The sequence below is a fragment of the Triticum dicoccoides genome, chromosome 1B (genome assembly GCF_002162155.2).
Source record: "Triticum dicoccoides isolate Atlit2015 ecotype Zavitan chromosome 1B, WEW_v2.0, whole genome shotgun sequence".
Taxonomy (NCBI): domain Eukaryota; kingdom Viridiplantae; phylum Streptophyta; class Magnoliopsida; order Poales; family Poaceae; genus Triticum; species Triticum dicoccoides.
The window spans coordinates 234,560,049-234,570,753 of NC_041381.1; the positions used below are offsets into that span (position 1 = coordinate 234,560,049).

Consider the following 10,705-nt stretch of genomic DNA (forward strand, 5'->3'; position numbering starts at 1 on the left):
CCTTCTAAAAATAATGAACTGGTGCATCTCAAGATCTTATTCAAAGAAGTAACATGTGAAAGCAAGAAAATTTATTAAATCTAGGTGTTTATTTAAAAAAGAACTTAAATCTGTGTAAAATGAGATTTAGGTTCTGGTACAACATTCTAGTTCAGTGGTGTGATAGTTTATGCACATAGAATAGATTATAAAAGAAAAATATATGGAGAATTTAGTAAACAACACAACACCGAAAGAGCAAAAAAATAATGCTAAATTTTAAGAGTAAGGCGGTTATATAAAATCAGATGAATGCCACATATACATATTTTACAAAATAACCACGAGCCAATGTTTGACACAGAAGATATAACATAATCCCTTAATTGCTGAATTACAAGTATAACAAGTAAGAACTAAGGGAGGTTATTATTACTTGAAATAAATACATAATCTTCAAGTAAAACCAGCATTGACAAATCATTTCACTATCCACTTGACATTCATATAGTCTCCAATATCAATTATCTCTATCGCCACTCATAGGTATGGGTACTACTTCAGTGATAAAAGGCCCTTGACCTACCATTTATCCATATGAGATGACCCAACATCTGTCAATCCAAGACTTAAAGCAGATACTGAGAAACCTGAAAGACAAAATACCGATAAATTTTCATGACCGAAATCTCCTTTTACATTGCACCGTGCTATCTCCCTAAGCAGGTACTACTCTTTGGTTCCATTTTCAAGTTCTGACCGGGTGGTTGTGAATAGGTGAAGCACAAACTTGTGGTGGTTCGTGCCATTTGATCAAAGTGCCTTCAACAGAAGCTCAGGCTATCCATACCTACTCACATGGGCCACTCTAACCAATGCAATGTGAAGTATGCCAACTATATATTCAATAAGATTTGCTTCATAGATTGAGAAGAATAACACACAACTAAAGTGAACAAATTGAGGTTTTGTTCTGAAGTTCAAAGAATAAAGAGGAGAAAGAAGATAGCCCTAAAAAGCTTTGCACTGTCATGCCACATACCCTTTCTGTAAGTCTAAATCTAAAATACATATCGCCAATGATAATATTCCTAAATTAAACCATATAAACAAGAGGCATACACAATCTGCGTCATAGGGCGTAGGTGCAGAAAGCTCACTAACTAATAAATATCAGCAAAAGGAGGAGGTGCAGAAATCATACATGTTTTTCAGCTATAACTCAAACAGGGTAGACTGACCTAAAACTAGAGAAGCAGCCCCAGTAGGCCTACAGGTGCAGTGGCAAGAAGATTTCCTGTATATGCAAACACACCAGATATCCCTGTATTTCGACAAAAAAGTGGTTAATGGATGGACATATTATGGTGCTAGTGAACAACATATATATTTTTTCAATTTGACGTAGAAGCACATTTCCAGTTCACCATGAAGCAAATTAAGGTATGCATTGCTGCCGCGCAACGATATTTCTTGTGCTTTCTGACGAAGCCATTGCCTCATATAAGTGTTTTTTATTTTCTTTTTTCTCAAATCCCTACAAAAGAATAGATATCCGAGTCCTTTGCAACTTAAAATGGGACCATATATATTCTGTAATCAAGACTTCTGGACGGATGCTAGGTATGTATTAGTTTGGTTTGGTTTCATCTCAAAGATTCAGCACAACAGACCCTGATGTTACCTCATGAATGAGCTAAATATTTCTACCGCTAGCGAATAACAGCCTAACATGTCATGTATTTTGTCTATCTAATTTACCTGGAGCGGCGACTGCTTTGACGTGCAGTACATCCTCGATATCCACCATGTGTTGTGCCTCTAGTGCGCCCACCACCATGGTAGCTGCGTCCACTGCCGCTAGCTCTGCTTACTCCGTATCCTATGAGAACCACCTTGCTATCTTCCGCTCGGGCACTGCTCAACATCATAATTTGGTGGCTGACAATAGGCCTCTTTTGCCTAGTTAGCCTCCAAGCCCTTAAGTGCTGCGCTGGCATCACCGTATGTTCATCTCCCTCCAAGGGCAGAAATGAATATGGCAGCATCATAATTAATTAATATTAATATGATGGATTAGTGTTAAGAATACGAATGGGGAATTAGCTCAAATGATAACTGAAACTCCAAATCATTCATGTATCCCTCTAAACCTTCATAACTGAAACAAAATCTATCTAAAATCGGTAACTACATGAATAGTTCATTGAGCTTGTATCCCTATAATAAGGATATACAACATCTTTGGACAATACTCTGTCAAAAAGAGAACACCTTAGCTCAATAAAGCAAACATCTTATTTCTGAAACTTGTGAAGTTATAAAAATAGTTGAAAAGATTACTAATTTGAATAGGAGCTCAACAATTTAGAGGGAGAAGAAAATGGAAAACAAAGAATGAAATAGGAATGATACTATGAGCACAGGTTATATATGTGAAAATCAATAATCTCTATTTTAGAAACAGCCTCCTAACTGGAACATAAAACATGACAGTAGAAGCATGAGCCTCCAATGCTTCTGAATTTTCTTTTAAACTCTACTTCTAAGCTTTTAAGTCTATTGTGATTATCTCTTTGTTAGATATACACACATCGACTTCTTAAATAATAGAACTGGACAACTGCCATGCCATCCAACATCATCATGACAATTAAGTTGCGGATCTACATTTTTTGTTGACAGAAATACAAAAGGAATGAAACATAAAAGGTCGTATGGACAAAAGCATACCAGAGGAATAACTTTGCATACCTAGTCCATATGGTAATGATAGATCCACACATTGATTCTTCACTGCCGCTTGGTCGCTGTACAATCTGTGGACACCGCTCGCCAGCTTCTACTCAAATCCTCTAATGCCCTACAACCAGATGTGTTAACTCTCCAAACTATCAGAGTCGCTGCCTCCTCCACTTAAATGAGTAGTGTTGTCATGTACAAAAATATTAATTTCAAAAGGAAGAATATAGTGAAATCAAAGCTTCTCTGAATTGTGATGTCAATAATCTGTTGTGGAAGACAGTCTATAAATATCACACCAAAGACAGTCTGTGATGAAGTTTCTCTTAAATATTATTTTTCATGGAAGTGAACATATAATTCCTAGGATAGAGATATATGATGAGATTCTGGAAGAACACAGTGATAGAAGCACCAAACTCGCCACTAAATATGCTAGTTCAGCATGCACAAAAAGCATAATAATAACCTCAGAAGGACAAAAAAATAGGCCAATAAACTTGGGATAGAAAAAACGTGTCAACTAACTTGGAAGGAGACCTATCATGATACAGGCATAAATATCTCTCAGTAGTGAAGTCTTGTTGCTATTTTATACTGTGGCACCCCGGCTCAGAGAAAACCGTAACGCCCCGTATTGCCGCCTAGAGATCAAGATGAAGTCTTCTGGAATATGGCACTGCTTAGCATAGAACAAATCAACTCTTTATTACAATCTATTTGGGTACAAGGGTTTCCGATATAACGGGGAATTACATCGGCACGACGACACTATGCCTGCCACTGTTGCTCTAAGCAAGCAGCAGAACAACTCGAAGCAGCGGAATAACTCTAGCAACGGAACAACGACGATGGTGGTAAACTCCACTCCACAGGGACTCTGGCTGGAACGCTTATCCTAGCTCACAAACAAAGAATCCACGGCAAACAAGCATTCAAATCCGGCATGACCTGCAAACTGGCATGACACGCCAGGTCATTACATTGAATGTACTTGCAAGCTCACAATAACCAGAAGCATTGAAGACAAACAACATCATGGCAATTATAGGTTAAGCAGGAATTAACATGATATCATCAGAATAACATGGCATCAACATGAACATGATACAACTAGCAGAATATGAGCATATGAATCTGACGATACTAGCATGCAACCTGATGACACTATATGCACCACTTATTGTGCTCGGCTACCTCATAACCATCACATGCATCACTTACCATCCTCGGACATCACACGATCATCTTAGGATCAAATCAAGCTTGGTATAAACAATACCGCAGTAATCATTAAATGACCACAAGGAGCTTGATCTTTACCCACGATTCTCGCACAACATCACAAATATCCAACAACTCAGTATCCTCGATATCACAGTGATCACTCATGGATCACAAACGGAACCACACTTGGTTCAACGGGTTACCTCGTAACCAAACAATGATCATTCGCGGATCACAAACGGAACCACTCTTGGTTCAACGGGTTACCTCGTAACCAAACGGTGATCATACACAGATCACACAATCCACTTATCTCATCATCAAAATAGGGTTGTTATTAAGCACATGATTATTATTACTGTTGACCCATAGTGTGACCGACACGAACTGGGTCCTTATCCGCGGGCACAGCTATCGATAGATTTAAAACACACTCTGCAGAGGTTAGCACACTGTACCCACACCACGGAACCGACGGCCTCGCACTCCCATTCGGGTGGACCAACGGCATTCCGACAAAACCGTCCTACTGCCATGACACTCTCTCGGCCACTCCGACTAACTCCCCACTGGGCTAAGTCATGGATGGCCCCGTGTCTACCCCAGACACCAACGGCAACCGTCGTGGCAAAATGGCCACAACATGGCAAAACGGTCCCAAACATGGACAAAAGCGCTTATCATCCAACTACGGGCAAACAAGGTTATGTCTGCTTACCGGGCCAGGGTACTGCACGCCCATAACCTTCCCCCGTTGGAGGCACTGGCGAGAGGCATGACAATAGACCCAGTTAGGACCCTCCCATAAAGGTAAGTGTGGTTGCACTAGTCAGCTCGATATGGTGGAACCATGACTCAGCCAACAGTTGTTCAACTTCAATTTAATCCGGTTAAACTTGAATGCTAATATGTTGAGCCATGATAAAATAACATGATGCAATTACAATGCATGAGCATGATATCAACATAAGCCTCAGGGTACAACATAACTGTTGACCATATTAACAATGAATCATATCCAACTGAGCATGGCATAATGACGTGCATGAATATCACAAATACAACACTACTCATAGAAACCTAGCATGACTACTAGCATCAACAATAAATATCATACAAGACATAGCAACAATGCTACCATGCAAGCATTTAACCAACTGGATGCAATGGAACACGCATACGATGAAACTCAGAATAGACGGAAGTCATGCACCGAAAACCATCACTAACATCAACATGTACTACTAGCAAACATAAGCATATGAAAGGAATACTAGCAGGTAGAACATGATAACAGAGTACAAGACTGCATAGCACGAAAGTGAACATGCAACTTTAAGCATCACCGGAACAATGATAACCATCTTTTCAACAAGCAAATATTTAATAAATATTCAAGTTGAAAACCATGGCTAATGCATTACTATCATGCAAGTGGCTATTGTGGCTCGCCTGGGGATGAAGAAGGCACAGGGGAGAAGTGCGGTGAAGCCGCGGAAAGAATCGCCGGAAACAGTCCTCTCCCGAAAGGGCTGTTTATGTGGAAGGGCAAAAATGTCATTTTCGGGATGATAACACATGGTGAAAGTGTTGCCAATAGAACGGAATCCACGAGACTAAGAAATGGGCTTTGGATTCACCTCATTTGGAGTTACGAGTAAAAAGTTGTGAGGTGATGAAGATTAGGGACTTTTTTGCAAAAATATCATCACAAACAAGTCCCTGAGTGGATAAGGCAGAAACGCATATAAAGAAATACGCTTTCAGAAGCTGAAAACGTACTTACCAGAATACATGTCCACTTATCCACATCATCTGATGCGGGGTCGGGGCTTGGGGTCGCTGACGTGCGGGTCCCACGGGCTATGGGGCCCATCACTTATCCATGTGGGCTGGCCGGGTCAACGGCTGAAGGGCCAACGAGCGGGGCCCGTGGCCAGCTAGCAGGGAGGGGCGTTGTCTCCTTCCTCTCCTCGCTTGCGCCCACGCCATGCGACCTACCGGCGTGATCAGCGCGACGAGGCGGTTCCATCCAGGCAGGACACGGCCACCGAGGAGCTTGAGGTTGCGCGAGGCATTGGCCACAAAGACTGTGGCCACGGTGAAGATGGACTCGGCATTAGGGTCGCGGGTAAGAGGGGTGGAGGTGCGGGGTCGATCTGGAGTGGTGGTGTAGGGCTCTGGTGATGGCCAAGAGGAGAGGGAGGGCTTGGTTGCCGCAAATTTGGGTGGGCACCGACGGCGGCCATGGCGGTGATGTCGAGCACAAAGAGCTTCTCGAGCTCGGGCTAGAGGTGGGCATGGCCTAGAGGAGTGCGGTGAGGTTGCTGGGATGCTCGGTAGGCGAGGGGAGGGGCTATAAATAGCCGGGGCGAGAGGCACATGCTTGGGTGCCACCGGGCATGTCCGGTCGAGGCCCTGGCGACGACAGCGATCACGGGGAGGCACAGGAAGGTGATGAGGGAGAACGCGGATGAGCTACAGAGAGCACGGGGCAACAGGAGCCAAGGGAGGGGCAGAGGAAGAGGCCAGGCGCCCTTAATGCGTTGTCGGCCACAGTGCTCCCGTGGGCGAGCGGTGACGAGCGCAGACGAGGAGGCTTCGGGAGAGGGAGATGAGTCCAGGGGGATGACGAAGATGTGGGCAGCTGCTGGACACGCTCACACACGTGATGACGACGAGAGGGGGAGGGGCCCGAGCAAGAAGACGCGCAGGACGCACTCACTTCATGCCAAATCGATGGTCACCACCAGTACTGGCATGCGTGGGAGGCAAACAGCTGGCAAATGATGACTAGGGGTTAGTCCTTCCTGGGGCTGTTTCAAGTGTGATGGTAGCTTGGTGAAAACTGCTCTGGCTAAATGGTAAGCAGCCTCTGAAGTTTACTGCAGTAAACTTGATCAACTAAGTGTGATCACTAGAGAGATGCTATGGGTCAAATGTTATGTCCGGGGGGTTTAGGCTAGGAAGGAGAACAATCCTGGGGAGTTTGGCAAGAAATGGACCAAGATTTAATGCGGTTGCTTAACAACTGACCAAAATGGTCCAGAAACTAGATCATCAAGATGCACTCACACGGAGTGTCAACTTGATCTCAATTTGGGCAAGGCAGGGTCATTTGGCCCTATGAAGATGCTCAAAAAGTCTCATACCATTTGGCAAAGCCAAAATGGTACTTGCTTCACAAACATCTCCTTTGGACAGAAACTTGCAAAAATTCTAGAGGAATAACGCCATGATGAAATATTACCAACATGGGTGGATATAGGTTATATGGATACTAGAATACCTACAAAAATTTACAGCCATAATGGAGCAAGATAAAATATACTTGCTTCACAAACTAAAAATTTTGGCAGAATCTAAGAATTGAAGATGAGCTCACATGGAGGCATGATATGAGCTCAACTTGGGTGGAGGGCTATAAAATGATAATATGAAGGATCATGCAAAATGGCAACTCATTTGGATATGCCTACCTTGTACCTCCTTCACAAAGTTTCTTTCTGGACAAAAACTTTGGAAACTCATAATTTAATAATTACTATGAAAATGAGGTTGCATTTTGGCATGTGGCAATGATATGGACATGAAAAGATGTCCAAAGAATTTGAGGTCAATTGGGCAAAGGAAAATAGCACTTGCTTCACAATGTGCCATTTAGGGCAGAATAGGAAAAGAATTAGTGGGCATGATGATAAACATCACAAATGAAATATTTTGCCATATTTGAGAAAGATATGACCCAAGCAATTTATGAGAATTATTTGGCAATTTTAAGAGTGAGGGAAATATAGGTTGCTTCACAACCTAGGGCAATTTGAGTTATTCCTGTAATTGGAAAGGAATATTCCCAATAAAAAGAATATTGGGATTTGGGCTAGTATGAAAATGACAGGGTCTAGGGAAGGATTTGGGAATGACAAGCCACTCTGGAAGCAAAGAAGAGGGCATCTTCTTCAGTTTCCAGACCACAAAGCCACGGAAAAAGAAAACTCAAGCAAAAAAAACTCACAAAAACAAAAGAAAAAGAAAGGGCCACAAATCAGGCTGTCAGAAACCTTACCCCCTTAAAGAAATCTCGTCCTCGAGATTTGGTTGCTCAGGGAACAAGTATGAATATATTGGCTTAAGGAAACCGTTTCCAACTCGGATATCCTTTTTCCTTTATTGTTGTTCCCACTAAATTTTCTCTGACTGGCTCTGGGTGGTTTGCTTTACTGTATCCACATTCTGACAGATTTTAACTTTCTTGTTCATGCTTATACATGCTCCAATAATTTTTTTAGATCTGCTGACTTAGCTGACTGCGATTGATTTTCACGACTGAAATATATGTCTGTCTCACAATTCCAAGAGTGATTTCCGTTGGGTGTGTCATCCGGCACTAACAACCTTCCATAAAGTGATGATCAGATTTTTCTGATGAACACCCAAACTCCGACCCAGTGCATTGGGTTTCTCCATTAAATGTTGGTCCTTTGGGTTCCAAACAGTGAGTTGAAGCATAACCGTTTCCTGACAGATTCTGACTCATCGCGGAAGTTTCTGAATCATCTTAACTGGTTCCACTGTCTTGAGTATCTGATCCGTACCATATATTTCATTGTCGCCTGTCATGGCTAGCATAAGGGTTTGACCTGTATGATAATATCTGCAGACTTGACTGACGGTGGTTCTGACGGAAAAATTTTGTTCACGAAAGGCTATCCATGATGATTCACATAAGTGAGGACTCATGTTTTGAGATTGTTATTCCTCGTACCGATTACTCATGCTGTAGGCATATCCATGTGGATCAATACTGACTTAGACTATGGGGGTATCTGCACCATGGGATCGTGCAACAATTTTCATACCTGGTCCTTCATTATTGTTTTCTTGGTCTGGATCCTTGACTGAAAGAGGTGTGTCATATTGCTTCTTCGTATGACCATAGGTATTGACGGTGCAATTTTTCGGCAATCATAGCTTATCCTCATTTTTCTGACAGGGTAACCCATTAAATGGCAGGTTCAACACCCCTCAAGTTTTGATCGAAGGAAAATGGTCATCTAAACCTTGCAAGAAATCGAGAAATAAATCAGTAGCCACCAGAGTAGTCTTTACAACTCAGATCTAGGACATTACTGGAATAACTCAACCACTGCTCAGGACGGACGAAAAGCAGCTCCGAGCATGAGACCGGGTCATTAAGAAGAAGGTGGCAGCTCCCTAAAATAGCCAAAAAGCAGCTATAGGGCTACTGTCACAAAAAGAAACTCAACAGCTGTACGAGACGGCAGAAAAGCAGCTCAGAACTCATGACAGTCGTTGAAGAGAGAAAAAAATCAGCATCCACCCCAGATAGCTAAAACAGCTCACATCACAGGCGTGGTGCCGTCATTGGAGAAAAAGGGGACAAGGGCGCATGAGGTTAATTTTCCAGGTTCACAGGCACTTGTATTCAGCTCATTGATGTCGTCAATCCTCATAATCCTTTGTCACACTACGGTGTATACTGGCTTTCCTCTCTTAACCATCCTCACGTGGTTGTCAGATCCTCATCTGAGTGACTTCTAAGATCTTGGTGGTATGCTCACCACCTATATATGAGAATCTATTTCCTGAGATAGACATGTATTCTGACTGATTCTTACTTCTGACCAAACTGTTGTGGATCTAATTCTTGGGATTCACTGCCATATGCTGTCAATTCACAGCATACTACCTTGTACCAATGTCTTACTGAGGAAGATTGGCTGGCTTGTGCTTGAAACCTTCATTAGACAACTTGCTGAAGAAGACTGAATATCGTGCTTCAAAAGCTTACCCCCTTAAAGACTTTGCTGGGGAAAGACTCAATACCTTATGCCCGAAGCTTTTGCGGTTGCTTACTGAAGAAGGCAGAGTACCTTGCATGGGAAATCATCCATACATCATACTGAGGAAGATAGATGGATCTTGCCTTGGAAGCTTCTCTGGTAGCTTGCGAGGGAAAAGTGGGTTGCTTACACCAGACGCTTCTCATTGTGATATGCGGGCCGATTACCACAGATACATACCATCTTAATATTTCTGTTGTTGATTTCTTGTATGAAACTGGATTTTGCAGGACTATCCTCTTTTATGAGTATTAACTACATGCCATATTTTTGCTTGCTTCCTGGTACATTGGGTTCCAAAATCATCCTCGACGAAAATTAAACATTCATCTGAGCCATACCTTTGATAATAGTTGTCATGCCCAATATGCGATACTATCATAAAGAGACTCGAAGGTCCCACCAAGGATAGAACCGCATATTGAAATGCTTTTGCAAGGTGGATATCATTTGTGACGCCCGGATAGTTACACTACAGTAATTCCCTATTAACGATGCCACGTCACCACGATTACTGTGGTTAACCTCTGATGCATCAAATCCCGTTCGAATTCAAATTCAAAATCAAGCAAATAATAAAAGTTTTCAATTGTCAAAAATTAAATGTTCTAAGGTTGACCAATAAATCCTAAGTAATTATGGTGGTGAAACCACATTTTTATAATATGATTAGATGCACTAAATAAACTAAAACAACGATAAAACAATTATCTAAAATGATTTTTAAAATAATAAGCACATGCAAAACACTTTATTTAAGGTGCCAGAATATTTGGGGCTGTGACCTATTTATTAACACCAAATTAGTTGTCGCTTTTAAATTTTATAAAACTAAAATAAAAGAAAACTGAAAAGAAATAGAATAAAAAAAAGAAGAAAAGAAAACAGAAAAA

The 10,705-nt window shown here is 41.8% G+C and overlaps 1 long non-coding RNA gene across 8 annotated transcripts in view; it reads right to left on the bottom strand.

Annotated features, from left to right (window-relative positions):
- Nucleotides 1-258: 258 nt before the first annotated feature.
- The window catches only part of LOC119329810, a 24,251-nt gene continuing 13,804 nt past the window's right edge, over nucleotides 259-10,705 (bottom strand). For 5 of the 8 annotated variants that reach the window (XR_005159787.1, XR_005159781.1, XR_005159785.1 and 2 more), the window contains 3 exons: nucleotides 1,741-2,842; nucleotides 1,221-1,303; nucleotides 259-629 (listed from right to left, as the gene is read on the bottom strand). This is a non-coding gene — a long non-coding RNA (uncharacterized LOC119329810). The remainder of the gene's footprint in view (nucleotides 630-1,220; nucleotides 1,304-1,740; nucleotides 2,843-10,705) is intronic. The other 3 variants (XR_005159786.1, XR_005159772.1, XR_005159773.1) reach the window with 3 other exon arrangements.